Raw genomic sequence first — 17,636 nt, 5'->3', positions numbered from 1 at the left:
TCATTTTACAGCAGTAAAAATGGGGCAGTAAACAATGAAAGTTACGAAAATACGCGTACACATACAAGTACCGATGCGCACTGCTGTTGGTACGGCGTGCACTATGCTTGTTTTAGCTGCACAGCACTCCGCCGCTTTGGAGTTGGCTTGCACGGCCCTGGCCGATTGGCATAGGCGATGTTGTCTTACGTGACCCTGTTTGTCGAGGATACCTCATGTTTCACAAAACCATTACTTTCTACAGTAACGAAAACAAGCCAGGTGCAGACGCGGTCAAAAACAAAGCAATGGCAAACAACGGTTTGTGGATGAGTATGGTAGCTCCACCTGGGAGGACTGATGGCTAGCAAGGCTGCAGACCCGAGTGACGCAGTAGTTTGTTTGATTACATGCACTTATGGCTTCATTGCTGACATCCCAAAAACACACGATATGGTGGGAGAATCAGACTTTTAACCTAAATTAATTTCTCAGTGAATGCAGCATCATTTGCTGAAGCGGTGGGGCACTATAAAACAGGAAATATTTCGAACGAAGCGAACTTCTATGTTGTCCGAATGGCCCCTTTAATGCACTGTATTGTATTTTTGGTTCCTGTAGTGATGTCACCATGAAGGAACCGCAGTAGACAAAGTTAATGTTAGCGCTTTACCATGCATTTTTTGTTTTGTGTTTGATGGAAACAAATATAATACTCTAACCAAGGACTTTATCCGAAGCGTTCCAAACGTTTCGAAACCTACTTGGCTCCTTCATTAGAACTGTCTATGTTTGACCAAGAGCCATAGTTCTACATATAAACAATTTTTTTGTTTGCTGCAGCGGATCAGAGGCTAGGGCACAAATAGGGGGTAGAACAGCTAGATATCTGTTCATCTTTCGCCGGCTTGCTTTGGTGTGACAACTGTATCTAGTTGTCAATTCCAATTTGTTGTGGTCAGTTTTTCTCAACTAAATTGTAGCTTTTTTAAAGATTATGGAAGGTTTTGTGGGCCTAAAGGGTTGCCGCATTGCATGTTTGGCCTATGTAGCGTTGAAAGCGGATATTTTGCTTCAAAGTGGAATGTTGGCCTAGCATCATGGTCCTGTGGTTGCTGCTCACTTTCATTCATGCCATTATTTTTTATATTATCACTTAAAATTAAAAGTTAACCAATCTGCTGTCATTTTAATTTTGTCACCTGCTTTATACTTTCTTTTTTTTCAACTGTCTGTAAGGAGTGACAATTCGTCTTTTTATGATACCAAGGCATCGAACTGTGCTAGTTGGTACATGTTTGAATGGATGAAAAACCAGTGGAAAACACAGGGTACGGAAGAGAACGACGGGATAAACTTGTCCTGTTGTTCTCTTTTAACTGTGTCCTGTGTTTACCGCTGGTTTTTCATCCATTCAATTTTCATGAATTTGTTCAACAGTGATTAGTTTAAGTGCTCAAGCAATTTTTGGCTTGAAGGTTCCCTGTAGCATTTATATAAGTGCTCTCTGCTCTTTTTTTACCCAAGACCCCATTACCAGCCTTAATGAGATTGTCTTTTGTAGAGATGAAGTTGAAATAAATATTTGTTTGCATTGCTTTGCATATTTTGAAAGAATTGCTTGCTCACTTTCTTTCAACCCTGTTTCTTAATCCTGCTTAAAGCATTTTTCCATGTTTATTTTTTTTCAGAACCAGGAAGGGTGCTCATCCTCGGTTCTTGCTGAAGCACCAGTATCTGTACTTCACACGTGAGCTTTGAACACACAGTAATTATGGTATGAAACATTTTACCAGTGTTAGCTTGCTTTGTAGATGTCAAAGCTCTCGACAGTGTAGTACATTGTCTGGTGTAGTGCACAATCTCTCTATAACAGCACCCGCTGGGTGCTGTTGTAGAGAATAATTTTGTGGCTATAATACTTGAGATTATTTTAAAATGTACATCAAATACTAGTAAGAATAGCTCTCTAAATTGGTGGCCATTTTCCTGGTGGAGGCAGAAAGTGAAAATACCCATGTGTGGAGATTTAAGTCCACAATAAATATCCCAAAGTTGCCAAAGCTAATCCAGAGCCCTCCTCGCGGTGCACTTAATATCCCATGTGCAGCTTTGTGTAAAAACAGCCAGAAATGTATGATCAATTTAAATTGATTTTAATGTTTCTAAATGCAAGTATTCTAAGTTTAAGCTGCCTTATTTAGTAAAATATTTTCTAACAATTGCATAGCTACCAAAGGTTTGCAGAAAAGCTTTCATTGGTTATGCACCTTCTCAGCGAAACAAAAATGTCATTAAGAAAAGCAGAAAAAACCTAAATATGGCAAGCAGCAACAGTAAAGCTGCTAATAAAAAAGATGCTAAACGTTTTATTGATAATATTGCTGATTTTACTTCTAGTCAACTCTTAAAAGGGCTATAGACGGGTTTGATGGTTCCCATGACGCACCTCGTAATACTAGACGAAACTAATGGGCACTGGCTGTTGGCTTTTCATTTGCAACATCGAAAAATGACCCCACATCCACCAGCAGGGACATAATGCAAGGCACCATGCACAAGCTAGACTCATGATAAAATACTGCTATAACAACAATGTCATCACATTTCAACCAGGGAACCCATATGCAGTGTTCTGTGATGTTTACAGTTCTTGGTATTGCTATGTGGGGTCATTTTTCATGAAGCAAAAAGAATAATGTAAAATAAAATAAGTGGCAGTGGGGACCCAACTTTTATGGGTAGAATAAAGCCACAGTACGTAGGGAAGTATACATATGGTATTTGGTCTGCCTTAATATTGAGCTTTTCTGCTCAGCTCAAGAATAAGGCACTAAACATTGCGAGTAGCTACCGTGATTGGAAGTTTGATGAAATGCTGAGAAGCCAAGGGTTTTAAGGTTCGAAGAACTTTTGTGCAGTTGATTTGTTGCACGCCTTCTTGCTTTCACTGCATAACACGTTTATGCTGTGCAGTGAAGCTCGAAGGATGTGCGCTGCAGTATAGCAAAATGAACATAAAATTGAATTTTTAACACCGTTTCGAATAATCAACATCCTCTAATGATACAACTTCTGTACTGCGATTTGGCTGTAATATTAGACTTTATAAATGGATGTTTCAAAAATCGGTGGGTCAGAAAGTTCAAGTAAATTATCAGCTGACATTGAGCTTTAATGGAATGTCTCATAGAACGGAGCTTGGAAAGCACGAATGTTTCATACCGTAATTGTGTGTCATACTGTGCCATATGTGGCTGCACACCTGCAGCGCCATTTGTGAACCGAGGATGATGCACCCTTTTTGTACCCCTTTAGGTGGGTGCTTTTGCAGGAAAAGCTCCTACCTATGATATTTTGGGCAGAAAAGGGTGCTCCTGCGGCGAAAGAATCCAAGCACCCTAAAGGGTGTGCTTGGATTCTGGCGGTACTTGTCCGTGCTAAGCGCATGATATGGTTTGGACATTCCAAGCTCTAGCCCGCCAAACGCAAAGTAATGCCTTGACTCCAACGCGAGTGCTTTTAATAACAACTTTGATGACACCACTGTTGAGAATCGGTTGAAACGGAGCAGGCGACGCACGTCGGTGTTATATTTTTCTTCGGCGTGCGGCCGCAGTGGCACGAGCCGTGCGATCAGCCATGTTCGTGGCTATTTCATTCAGTGTTGCCAAACGAAGAAATTGACAGCTAAACTTTTCAATGAATACCGGCTATAGGATGGGTCAAAGGTAAATGTTCTTTATAGTTCAGACTGCTGTGTCCACCTCATTGCATTCGGAGGGAAGGAAGTTCATAATTGCTTGTATCTTAATATTTGGTATGTGCTTGGCTGTAAAGTTTTAAGAGAAGTTGCCAAAATGTTTATTAATAGACACCTCAATCATAGTTTATGGTTGTGAATTAGTTTTAGTCTCAGGATTCATGCACAGAATTTTGCAAACATTCTTGTTTCTTTTTTTGTGTTGCAACATTTACTGTCGATTGTAAAAGTTTGTTCGGAAAACGTGGTTTCATTCGGCTTGAGTCTCAAGATTTTTGACACAAAAGAAATTGTGCAATTTATGGTCAATAGAACTTATAAATGTGGTTGTCTGCCTTTTAAAAAAGTTGTGACGACAAATACCAATACAAGTTCTCTACGGGTGCACATCACATGGGATATTGTTTTTGGAAGCTACCACCAGAAAACATGATTGCAATTGTAGTGGGGGTCCAGTTCTGTCTAGTTGTATCACTTGAATGCTAATGTGTAGTGAGCACACTGATAACGGTTTTCAGTGGTCCCTCTAGTGCACCAATGTTGTGATCGTCACGTGCATGAAATTGGGAAGTTCTATTATTTCTTCTTTTTTGGTTCAGACTACTACGTTTTTTTTGTGTGTCATGTCAAGTTAACCGATATTTCAAGATATCCGCGTTTGATGCCACGAGGGATCACTGTATATATAACTTAAAATTGTGCCATTAGTCATAAATTGTTGCATTTCATTTACTTACAGAGCCTCCAGACATACACCTGTCGCCATGAATTGCATTAGGACACCATGGTGATAGGTCGCAAGCCTCCAAGGCTATGGTGATGACATGCGCAACACCATGGTACTGCGCGTGCCATCACCTTTAAAAAACGGTGTGAGGATGCTCAACACCCTTTATTTAGGGTGTTGAGCGTCCTCACCACCCTTTAAGGGTGTTGAGCATCCTCAACACCTTTTTTTTGTTCTTACACCCTTTTTTCGTCCGTACACCCTTTTTTGGCGAAAACACCTTTTAAAGGTGTTAGCCATGGGACAAGGTTTTTACACCCTTTTCGGTCAAAAAGGGTGTAAAAAAGTTTAGTGTGATCGACAGCGATTTGAAGCCCCAAAAAAAAACAGCAGGTTCAACAAACAACCCCCTTACAATAAAAAAATTGGGCCCGTCTCCCCGCGCGGGGGGGACTCGAGTAAATGCGTCGCATAGGGGGTGGGTGTATTGCGTTAACGTTTAGTGTTTGGGGAGTTGGTGGTAGTGAATGCGTTGTATCAGCAGCTTCTTGACGTAGTTTGAATGAGTCAAGGATATAAGGCGCGTTCGTAGCCTTTCATTCTGTGTCGGTTTTGTGGCGCAGTTGGAAGAGCACCATGTACCTCGCGTTCCACCCACAGGTAGTGAATGCGTTGTATCAGCAGCTTCTTGACGTAGTTTGAATGAGTCAAGGATATATAAGGCGCGTTCGTAGCCTTCCATTCTGTGTCGGCTTTTTGGCGGAGTGGGTAGAGCACCCTGTTCTTTGCGTTCCGCCCGCAGGGTCGTGGGATCGAAACCAGGCGCCGATAAGTATTATTTTTTTATATAGTGTAGGGGAAGGGGTGCGGACCTGTTCTTGAGAGCGAGGAGGGTAGCGTGATGCGGGAGAGGAGGAGTGGGGGAGAGGGCGCACCTGCGCGCTGAGCTGTTGCGGACGGACGGCGGACGCTACATGTGAGTTAAAGAAATGCTCTGCATTTAAAAAAACACTAGGAGTAACGCAAATGTTTAGACAACTTTCCCGCGATGGTTAACAGGTCCGGAAATAATTAGCCCGAGAAGAAGCAAGGCGGAAAAGCACTATAAACCTTCATTGGCGAATTGTGAATGAAAATAAACCACACCATGCGGGCAGTAATAGATTCGCAACGGCTAGAGCATAACAAGCGAAGGAAATATTGCCAGACAGTCCCGGTGGGAAACATAGTGGGGAAATTAAGAAGCGATATAACCGTAATAAAAGGAACTAGAACTTGAAGAGTAATTATTGCATTCATTTAAGAACATTTCACGAATGTAAGGCTTTACGACGAATGCCGCATGTGCCTGATCCTGTCGCACGCGGCGTTGTAGTAGTAGCTGTTGTTCAGTACAGAAAATGGCCGCCGCTGTAAGGGGGAGGAGGAAAAAAATTAAAGCCGTTCCACTCAATGTGAAAGCTGTCGCATGTGCAGAGCAGTCATTCGTCATAATGGGCTGTAGCGCCGTCATCCGCTCACTGCTATCACTCAAAGCAATTCAAAATTCTCGCCTCCGCAGTGCTCGCGCACCCCCTGCCCGAAACTGCGCCAGCGGGAGTTATGTTCTTTTTGTGCTCGCTTTTCCTCCCACACGGGGCGGCGTTTCACTGTCACTTTTTTCGGTTACTATCGTAAAAATCAACACAACGACCGTTCCAAACTAAATGAACGCGGGCGCTGCCGCTTAATTACGTATGTTTTGGCTCAAACGTACCTGCAGTTTTCTCTGCGCTGAGCAACGGGGAGACGTATGACAAGTGCCAGCGCTTCACAAGTTTGAACGGTTATGACTATATAAACCGATTGGTTTTCAAAGCCTCTGTGGGACGCCGCTACGACGGGTCTCCGCTACGAGAAGATTCTCCCTCGCTCCGGGGGAGACCCTACCATGAGTGGCGTCATCGGAGTTGAATGATGATCGGTGGTTGAGTTTTGCTGCTCCGGGGTGCGGCACTTTGGTGCCAAACTCCCCACCATCTGACAACGGTAGGGGCTCTACTTGAATGCCTTATCTCACTGCGCCGCGTGATTCCGGCAGTCGAGCGTTATGCGCTACGTGTCCCAGCGAGCTACGGCGAGAAGGCGAGCCCCTAAAGTGATCTGCACTTAAAAGTTATTCAAACACAACATTAAGCGTCGAGAACGTCTCGGGCCAGGTTCACCAACTCTAACTGGTCCGTCAACTGGTCCGAGGCTCACCAAGTCCGCCATGTTGGAGGTGGAGGGTGCGGAAAGTGTGGGGACTGTATGGGGCAGGAGAAAATACAATGTTCTAAATTAGCGTACGGATTGGGACAATTGGGACATGCTGGAGAGGGCCGGGCATGGTAGAGAAAGGAACGAGCAGGTCTAAGGAGGGTATTTAAGTGTATGCGTCGAAGAATGCGTATATAGTTGCGTGGTAATTGATTGATTGATTGTGGGGTTTAACGCGCCGACATTTCACAGGCGATGAGGCGCGCCGTAGTGGAGGGCTCCGGTTTAATTTTGTCCACCTGGGGATCTTTAACATGGGCCGAAATGTCGTACCCACGGGTGTTTTTGCTTTTCGCTTCCATCAAAAAGGCGGCCGCCGCAGCCGGGAATGGAACCCGCCTCCTCGTGCTCAAGTTTCGTGTTGGTTAGAGGTTTATTTGGAACAGGAAGTGCACGGAGAGTTTTCCTGATGTTCTCACAGTGAAGCTTTATTTCTTGTTTCTAGTCGCCAGTGGTGTCCTACGTGGGTAAATAAGGCCAGGGAATCCTAGGCGCCCGGTGTCGCAGTAAAGAATAAATAAAGAACACATTGTTCGAAGGAAAGATTGACATCCACCTGAATGCACGCATACAGCTACAAAGGAAAGCTGTACAGTTTCCTCAGAAACTTTGCAGTTGAAGAAAAATTCGTCCTGGTCCAGGATTCAAACCCGGGACCGGGAAAAAATTCGTCCTGGGCCAGGACAAATTTTTCTTCAACTGCGTGGATGTTTGTTGTAAAATTGAAAATTTTGTAAGAAAAAAAAATTATGATCAACTGAAGCAGGCCTGGACCATTTCACACTTTTTCTGAAATTTCGGATTATACGCAAGAAATTAGTCGAGACATGATTGAAGCATTTTTGAAACGTTGCCGGACATTTTTTGCGACAATGTTGTTGGATTCCGAAACACGCATCACGACATCTCATTTTCTCCAAAGCGCGGCCACACTTTCGCTTCACACATTCATATTTACATATTTCGTTTACCGTAATAAATTCCCTAGCTTTCAAGAAACTCGCGCAAAAGTTAGTCCAAGGCGTTCGGAAAATTTTGAGGCTCTTTGCTGTTTTGCAACAATGATAAAAAAGATCGGCTAGACTGAACGGTCAACAAGTTAATTATTATAGCCTAATTTCCAATAAATAAAATGTAAAAAAAGCGTGAGAGGGCTCACGGCCTCTTGAATGATTGTTAATTACCTCGGTGCCGAAAAATTCAGTGTTTACAGTACTCATTTTTCGTATACGAGTTAGTGCAGCAGATCGTATGCTCAAACGGACCACCCGGGGTTGTTAACGGAGCGCGAGTTCCGCATTCGATACATAGTTCGCACGCTGTTCTGTATTCACAATGCCATCGGGCACCGAGTAAGACTCAAGAGAACGTCGCCAATTTCGCAATTTTCATGCTCGCGTGAGCAACAACAAGAAACGGGCACGCATGATAAAATGACAGGCAAAGTAGCTTTTTTTCCGCCTGCTGACTCTCCGCGGTTGACGCTTCGCCTTGCCTTTCTTTATCTCTTTCTCCCACTGAAGGACACGGCTTAGCTTCCTTTGCGCAGCTGCTGCGATCTTTCCTGGTTTGCCGACAACCCGAGGAGCGAACATAAGGCGCACCGGACGTGAATAACTGGCGCCAGCGGGGTCTTCCACTTCGCGGTCGTACCGGTGAACGGCCGTGGCATCTCACTGACTTCACCACGCAATGCGCGTGAGGAGTTACGTTTCACCACTGGCACGGAGATCCCCCCCAACCTCCTTCAGCGTCTGTTTCGTAATCAGACGAGCGCGGATTTCGCGAGCGCTTGCCTGGGAGTCCGTGAAGTCGAGACGCTTTTAGAATGCGCTATTCAGCGGTCCCGGGAGGGCGGGCGTGTAGCGGCCGCTACTGAAGATGTGTTACGGCGGATGTGTGCGCGTGTGTGTTTAAGTTAATAAAGATCCCGGACCTGTGAGGTCACCAAATGCGTCGCTGTGACGAAAGAGATCACTTTCAGCCCGCCGAGCGACATACGGTGAGCCCGCACTGAATGGTTTACATCTATTCGTTCAAGGTCAGTGTGGCGTTGCAAAGATATTACAAGGTAGGGAAAGGGGGGGGGGGGGGCAGGAGAAGGGGGGAAAAGTGGAAAGGGCAAGTTTGACTGACGTAATCCGCATAGATTATTCATGTGTACCGGTTACGATAGAAGATTTCGTCACAGCTTCGTTGTGCTGCCTTGCAGTAGTAATTTTTCGGCTTCATTGCCAGCATTTTCTTCAATGTGTGTTTGTGGTAAAAATGAGCGCAGCGTTGAGACGCAACCGCGTAGCAAAGAGAGTGGCCCTTTGGTCAACTACACAGCACAAGGAAAAAAAATTATCGTGATATCGATGAACACCACTTGGAGCGTCAGAGGCTAACTGACGCATAATGTGGTGATCTGTGCATTATTTACGAGAAATGGCGACAAATTACGGTTGCCTCTTGAGTAGTTGTAAGCATAAAGTGCTTTCGGCATTTTTATTCTGGTTGCAACTTATCAAATCCTCTAGTGCATATTGTTATATTGAATATAGTCACCCCCCCCCCTTCCCCCGCTGTTAAAAGTTTGTTTGGTTTCCCTGTCTGTATTATCGTCCAAGCGTATATAATGCCTAATTGCATCCATAATGACGCGCCTATAGAGACTGAATGAGGAACTTGAACATCGATAAACGGACGTCTCCTCCTATGCTCTGCATAAGGCGTTGTGCTGCTGTGCACGAACACGTAGGTTCGATCTCGGACGCGTGGGCTTTTCGTCTAACGGAGGTAGAAAAAAAAAAAAAAGAAAATCCCGCGCCATCTCCGCTAACGTGAAACCTGAGGAGGAGCGAAGCATGCAGTATATAAGTGCACCTTGGCGTTCTTACCAACGGATATAAAACCGTTTGGGGTAGAGGTACACAGCTTTGCTGTAAAAGTCTCTGGACTTTGAAGCCCGAAGCTCTCCAGCGCGAGGTGTAAACGAGCGTCCCGGTGTTTTAGTGCTGTTACTACATGATACGACGATTACGACGACGACAGGAGACGCCAATAGGCCGTGCCCCTAAGGGGTTCGCCCCTAAAACATCCCAATGCACGAGATGTCGGCGCGCGTTGAACACCTCAAATTGGTTAACCGTTTCGGAGCGCGCATGATTTTTAGTCATACCTAAGGCGTAGCAATTAAGCGAAATTGATGCCCCCAGCTCACTCACTCACCCCCCCCCCCCCCCCCCCCCCTTCACAACACACCTTCTACAGGGAAGCTGTATATGTGTCACAGAATTGAGCGAGGTAATTTAGTGGCCGATGCTTCGGACGGGAGGAGCGACAAACAACTCCCCCCTGGATACGAATAAAGGATGTGGTTCGGACCTGCTAACCGGCGATAGGTCCACGCCTGATTGGCCGCTGGCGTGAGGCACGAGACGGGGCACGGGAAAACAGTTTCAAAACAACTGGCATTTACTTCACATTCACAGGAAATTCGAAACTGACAGACAGGAGGGTTGACGAGTTAATACACACTGCAGTTGACACCTTGTTGGGGTCAGAGCTGCCAAGACACCGACACGAAGTACATTAATCACAATGAAAGAAACGGTACACGCCGTTGCGAGCCCGAGGAGGAGGCGACTGTAAATGAAGGGGACAGTAGAGTGTACAATAGGCGGGGTTGGAGGCTTCCCCCAACTACTAACAATAGGCCCGCTAGAAACACATATAGCGTGGTGCACTGAAGGAGGCGGATAAGAAGCCCGTGCAGTCCGCTTAGGGAAATATAACACAGAAGATGAATAGGAAGAGTCCGAGGAAAGGTGGAGAAGGGGAGAACATCTTAGCTGCGGTCCGGCTGATGGTCTCGCCGGGGTGACGGAGGCTGTCGGTCGTCTGTGGTGGGGCGCCGCTGATCAGCGACGCAATTTGGGTGAACTCCGGCCGCGCACTGTCGCCTCCTTGGGGAATCTTCGGGGGCCCGAAGTTCACCGCCGTCGTCGCTCGGCCTCCCCAGCACAGCCCTCAAGGCCGACGCCGCGTCCTGGCCGTACGTCCGGCCACCACCAGTTCTCAGCCCATTCTCCTCGGAAACCCCGCGCTGCACCACGCACACCGTCCACCGGGCCGCGCGTCTTCCGAGAATTCGCGGGGCGCAGCTTTCAGTAGGCCGCGGCACTCTCGCCCACCTCTCACCCCGAAACACATGGCCAGCCGACCCGGGTGCGACAATGGCGGCGAGAACATTCCTTCGCTTTGCGGTACGGCTCCTCTCGGCGAACGGCAAGAAATGGCGAGCGGCAAGAAAACCCGTCAAGGAGGGACATGAATTTCGCGACAATATGCCTCGGTATCCACGTAAGGTGTCCGTGGATAAATCGGTGTAGTCCGAAAATGTTTTGTATCGAAGAGCTAGCGTTTTGCGTTTCTTTGTTCAAAGGTTCCTAGTGTGACGTTTCTGCCGGTGTTTTTTCGTCGTGCATGAAGGGCTTCCGGTGTGGCATTTCGCCCGGTGTCCTTCACGTCTAAGCACGCGCACATCATCAGTTGCCAGTCATGCGTGCACGGTAAGGGAGGGGGGGGGGGTATAGACTAGGACGTCTCACGGACCAATGTGACCTGACTGTTGTCCTCCGTGGTCTAGCGCTTTGCATTGGTGTGTTACACAGGCGGTAAGATGCCTAGGACGCGGGAGAGAAACGAACAGCTTCATGTTTGACCTTAGAACGAAACAGTAGCCCTTCCAAGTTTCATTCAGATAATCAGCTAAAAAGTATGCCCAGTCGCAAATTACCACCAAACGAATTTTTTTCCGTCCACTCCTTGGACTTCCCCCAGGCTCCCTTTTATAGACATTCATGACGCGACACAATGCGTATTTCCAAAGGGCAGGAACATGCAACGGAAGGGTGGATGTCTGACCTATATCTACGAGCTATGCTCCGCGTACGCTGTGACGCTCTGCGCGCCGTGACATCCGCTGCGATAAGGCGCAGGTCGTGCAACCGCTATCTTCAGTGTTAGGCCTTGGTTTCGCTCTCTTCATTAGACTCTAAACACCAGGGAAGAAGGACGTATTGAGTGTAGGCTGCCAGCGGCGAGCTTCTGTTCTTCGTTAATCCGGGATAATCGAATACAAAAGGCATCCAGGTAACTGTTTTTTTTTTATTATTATTGTAAGGTTTAACGCGTTGACGCAAGGAAGGCGGCTAAGCGCGCCGTAGTGGAGTGCCCCGGATTAATTTTAAACACCTAGGGATCTTTAACGTGCACCAAACTCTCGCACAGACGGGCGTTTTTGTTTTTCGCCTCCATCAGAAAAGGGCCGCCGTGGCCGGGAACCGAACCCGAGTCCTCGTGCTCAGCAGTCCAGGTAACTGATCTGTCTTCTCTGGGACGCATTGGGTGTGTAAGTATTAGAAGCAGTGTCGAAGGTTGAACAACTCCCGTTTTTTTTTTTTTTACATGAAGGAGTGTGCAAAATTTTCGGAAACTATGTGCGTAAGCATTCGCATGCTTCTCTTCATTGTGCGTTTTATTTCCTTCGACCAATCATCGCCATTTACCCTGTTGTAACGACTAAACGTGTTAACAAATTTTTGTTCAGCTTTGTTCAAATAGAGGGAATTACACAGTTGGTTTCTATTGCGAGTTGTTGGGGTTTCGGTCTGCCTTTCCGACTTTTTTTTAAATTTTGTCTTCATCTTGTGAGGGGAGTGTATAAGATAGGCACACCTTTTGATTTCGTTCGTTAATTTTTACTTACTATTATTATCATTGTCGTTACTTTTTTTTTAAATTTTCTGGGTACTTGAAATTTGCTTGGATAAATAATCTCTATTTATAATAACAAAATAGCTAGAAGGAAGTGCAAAATGATTGCCTATCTGCCGCGCTTTTTGTAAAAAATTTCCGCGAGAAATTCCTGTAAAATATTTCTGTAAAATATTCCTGCAATGGGCCGAAATCAAAATTGAGGGTACAGTGCAAATAACTGCCCATTAAGGCACTCGCTAAGTTAATTTTTAATTTGACGAAGAACAGTGCATGTAGGGCCGACCCAGAGAAGCCTGCAGGAAATGCACCAGCGTAAACTAGAGAATTTATTTTTAAATAGCCTTATAGTGTTTCACGGAGGCCTGTTTCATATGCGCAAGCAGTTTTGCCTATACGCTGATTAAAAGGTCACTTTTTGCGGTATGTTTGAACGTAAGCTGCTTCCAAAGTACACTCGTTAATTACTGTAACGGCTATACGGTTGTTGTTATCGTGCAGATTCATTGTGTTGCCTCTGCGTTTCACCACGCATGCGCGGTCATCGGCATGGCGGAAGGGTACAGTACGGTCACTCGACCGTAGTGCGCAGTGTATGTAATAGCAGGCGCTACACGTCAAACAAGCAGCTTACATCAGCCCAAACTGAACTTGGCACCGATTTTAAATTCTGTGAACCTTCATGCATTGCGTAATCTGCATTAAACGCTATTAAACACTGCTGACTACACACACTGCGGGATGTTTGGCATAACAGATGCGTTTGGCGTAATGCGTTTAGCGTAACAAAATGCTATCGGGCTCTTTAACTGGGTGCGTCGACGATGTTTTTCACAAATAATGACCATTTCTCGTATTGACTTTCTTACTCTTCGTATAGTATACATACTGGAGACGTATAAAATCGAGAACTCATCTTGTAATCAACATTTTGTGGTTAACAGTGATTTCCAGGTGTCGAAAGATCTGCACTTTGTTCAAGCAGCAGGGCCCGAACACAACAGCTATGTTTCTTACCAATGTCACTAGCGTTGCATGAACGCTTTGTTGTGAATGGGGTAGCTCTGGTTATGCCTTTGGGCATATAATGGATTTAACCGCACCATTTCGCAACTTCAATATGTTGTGTGTGCATGTGTTTGCAAAAGCAGTTAGCACAGGTTAAAAAAAGAGACACAGTTGCCTTTATGAAGTTGAAGATAAGGAAGAGCAACACATTTTGTTTCACAAGATTTTTTTTTAAAACTGAAACCAGAAGGGGCTTAAAATGCAGGCGGTTGCAAGAGGTATTTGAGGGTTGTTATGGCGTAAAGAAGGCTAAGCGGATCCGAAGTAATCTGGCGCGAAAAAGAAACAAAAACAATCGCTTAGCAATGTATTGCATAGACATATACGCATTACAGGATCACAGCCCAGTCGAGCCCAGCTATATAGCGTTGTGAAGTTGGCTGCTTTGTTCGTTTATTCTTGGGGAGGGGGTGAGGAATGGGTAAAGGTAAATGTTGCAAAAAGATATTCTGTTGAACCGCAACATCTTGTACAAGTTTGTCGTATATGTGCAAAATAAAGTAAAGCAATGACCTTTGCTCTACAATCCCCAAAACCTGTATAATCCGTGCTTTAAAAATTCCCTGTAGTACTTCTTTTTTTAACAAAGTCATGACAAGCAAACTGGGGTGGTTATAGCCTTTGTGAAGTTGAAATGCTGGTGCAAATATCTTGTATGAGCAGAAGGCCCGATGATGTGAAAATCGAGAGCTCCTCTCTGAAGCTGCGTTGCTCCCCTCTTAAGTTCGTTCAGAGCGCGTGCACAAGTCTTAAATTTCCTTACACAACTACCTCCGCCGCATGACCCGCTTTATTTCCATAAGCTCTAACAGTGACGTTTGGCGCACTTAGTTTCTTTTATTGTCCGTTCGGATTTTAGCATGGCTAACGATGGAATGGTATGTCGTCTTGTTACTGGTGGCTATTATTAACATCTGTGTGGATCTGTGTAGACGAAGGAATTCCAGTTTTTGGGTTGGGGAAGAATTATAATGACGTGTCATGCGGTTAAACTACGTATTTTGTCCTATGGTTGTAATTACATAGCAACATTTCGGGTTTGGGAGGGGGGGGGGGGTATTCTTTCTATGAACATATTTTATTGTGTGAAGAGACAGCTAGACTCTGTTCCATTGTAGAACTGGGTCACATGTAGTGAGATGAGAAAAACACGACTCGGGAATGCTCCCCTTAATGTTTCTTTTTTCATTTTTTAATCTTCGTGCTAGTGGCGGGATTGTGTCGCCGGAATTGTCTTCCACACAATACATCGCGATATTGAGATAACTTGTAGACCGTTATTTAACGGTATACGAAACAGGGTCATCGCACTATCGGGGCAGTAGGGAAGCACAATTTCCGCTTTCTTGCCAAGGGTGAACTCTTTACGAAGGGCGTATACCGAGACAGTCTGATAATAATCGCTCTAATGACCCCACATATCTCCGGGAATTTCGCATCGCGGCAGAAGGAATTAAATCACCGCTTGGATGTGTTCCAGCTGACGAGGCTACGCACATAGACAGCGGCTAGTCTGGCAACGAATGGACACCTAGAAAGGCTCTCCCAAATTTCAGTTAGGCTGATGCCTCTTGTGACAGTGCGGTGCAAAATAAAAAAAAAAAGTTTCGGTCGTTTTCTTTGTGAAGAGAAACGGGTGAATCCCATAATGCGTATCTATGCACAACTGCGTACGGTTAAAGGGGATGTCCCAGCGCACTAAGACGAGAGCACAAAGAAGAAAGACAGGGCAATGCGCAGATTGCATGCTGCTCCTGTGCCCTGTGTTAGGGCGCTGTAACACCCCCTTTAAGGATGCATGACCAACTACCCCACCAAGCCATCGTCGTCAACTGTGTACTCCTCCGCCAATATTTCTACACGCCCGAGGTAATGTGCTGGCAGATGTATGTATGTATGTATGTATGTATGTATGTATGTATGTATGTATGTATGTATGTATGTATGTATGTATGTATGTATGTATGTATGTATGTATGTATGTATGTATGTATGTATAGTTGAGAAAATGGTTGGCTCACGATTAAAAACAAAAACAGTGGTTGACTGACGTTTCGACTGGAGGACCAGTCTTCATCTGAATAACATACAACCTAGAAGCACGCATGCTTATGCGGAAGGTGTGCTGCAGTGCACCCTTGTTAAGAACATTGGCGGATGTGCGTACAAACTTTCGTGACGTTGTGGTCCTCCCAATCTCTCCACACCAAAGAAAAAAAAGGAAAGAACAAAAAAGCGACGTTTCATAGTAACAGGAGATGCGGTACCGCGGGCGACAAACTCTTTTCTAAAAAGCAAAGTAATAAACAACTTCCTTCCATTGAAAAAAAACAGGGTGGGAAGCTGTTTTTGTAATTCCTGTAATTCGTACGTGAAGTTCCCTGTCTTTTTTCAATGGAAGAAAGTATTTTATTGCTTATATATATATATATAGATATATAAGAAAAGAAATCATCGAACAAAGTAGCAACAACGATTGTTGCCAACGTTTCAGCAAAGAGACTCCACACAATGTAGTCTCCCTTTGCTGAAATGTTGGCAACAATAGTGGTCGCTACCTTGTTCGAAGCTTTCATTTCTTGTCTTCCCTACCATCTTCCAAGTTTTATTGGTTATATATATATATATATATATATATATATATATATATATATATATATATATATATATATATATATATATATATATATATATAAATCTAGAAAAAGATAAACTCACAAAGCGCGCAGAAATAGTATAAGTAAAGAGTCGGATACACAGCAAGAACAATAACAAACAATGTTTACTTACGTAGCGGCAACGGGACTTGCCTTCATCAGAGTAAAGTTGATCATGTAACTTTAAAAAATCATGTAACTTTACTCTGATGAAGGCAAGTCCCGTTGCCGCTACGTAAGTAAACATTGTTTGTTATTGTTCTTGCTGTGTATCCGACTCTTTACTTATACTATATATATATATATATATATATATATATATATATATATATATATATATATATATATATATATATATATATATATATATATATATATATATATATATATATATATATATATATATATATATATATATATATATATATATCGCTGTGTCTAAAGGTACGTCGGACGTACCCGCAAGATTTCTTAAAGATACGTCGGACGTACAGGGCCCAGAGTGGCTCGAAAGCGGCGTTGCTCAAAACTAGCGTGGTTATCTCGAACCATCGACGGCAAAACCATCACGCGTTTGCTGTATATATGCCAAGAATCTGATGCCTAACCTGACGCAGAATGTATTTTTTTCCCTCGTGTTCTCTAGTTGGACCTTATTTGAAGGGACGGTTAGAGCCTTCGCTGAGGTCAGAGATCGAATGCGGACCACTACGGGTTCTCGCAAAAGGGAAACAAAATCATGTGCGACGCGAGTATCTTTCTTTTTTTCTCTCTCATATGTTTCTCGTTCGGCGTCAACGCGCGGGCCCGCAGGAGGCCGGCGAAGTCGCGCGCCAGTTGCTGCGTTGGCAGGCGTTGCTGGACACCTATGCCATCCTGTTGTAGTCGTTTATGAGCAGTTATTGTCGCTTCTTGAACTGCAATTATCAAGACTTTAGCTTTAGCAAGAAAAAAAAAATCACTTGGCGTCTTTACTTATTGCTATAGTCTGTTGGCGGGTAAATATTAAAATGCTGCGAAATGTATCTCGAGCCATCACGGTCAAATCTAGCGTCACTAAATAAACAAAATAAGATAGAATGATAAACGAAGACGCACCTCGAACAACTGCTTTACTTGCTACTTGATTTAACCTTCATGTTGCGTACCGACTGCACGTTCGTGAATTCAAATTGTAAGCAAAACAAATTGCAGCGCTGCCTTGATACTGAGGTTACCGTCGAACGTCATTTGTTGGTTGAAAGGCAAGGTACTCTGGCACCCTGTCTGTACCCTGTAACAAACAGCTGATCAAACCCTCGCCACAAAAAAAAAAGAAAAAAAAGAGGGGTTTTGTTGGGATTCGAACCACAGACTTTCAAATCAGTAGGCCGGCTCTCAA

At 44.5% G+C, this 17,636-nt stretch overlaps 1 protein-coding gene across 3 annotated transcripts in view; it reads left to right on the top strand.

Annotated features, from left to right (window-relative positions):
• The first annotated feature begins 8,370 nt into the window (after positions 1–8,370).
• The window catches only part of LOC144145722 (uncharacterized), a 44,461-nt gene continuing 35,195 nt past the window's right edge, over positions 8,371–17,636 (top strand). Inside the window, exon 1 of one of the 3 annotated variants that reach the window (XM_077677420.1) lies at positions 8,371–8,769. The gene's annotated coding sequence lies outside the window, so the exon portion shown is untranslated. Of the gene's footprint in view, positions 8,809–11,670; positions 11,907–17,636 lie in introns of those variants that run through there. The other 2 variants (XM_077677421.1, XM_077677419.1) reach the window with 2 other exon arrangements.

The sequence above is a fragment of the Haemaphysalis longicornis genome, unplaced genomic scaffold (assembly GCF_048455015.1).
Source record: "Haemaphysalis longicornis isolate Haplotype H1 unplaced genomic scaffold, Haemaphysalis longicornis Haplotype H1 scaffold_7, whole genome shotgun sequence".
In the NCBI taxonomy this organism is placed as follows: Eukaryota; Metazoa; Arthropoda; class Arachnida; order Ixodida; family Ixodidae; genus Haemaphysalis; species Haemaphysalis longicornis.
Note: the sequence above shows the minus strand (reverse complement) of the source record. Positions and strands in the feature narration are given on the sequence as shown.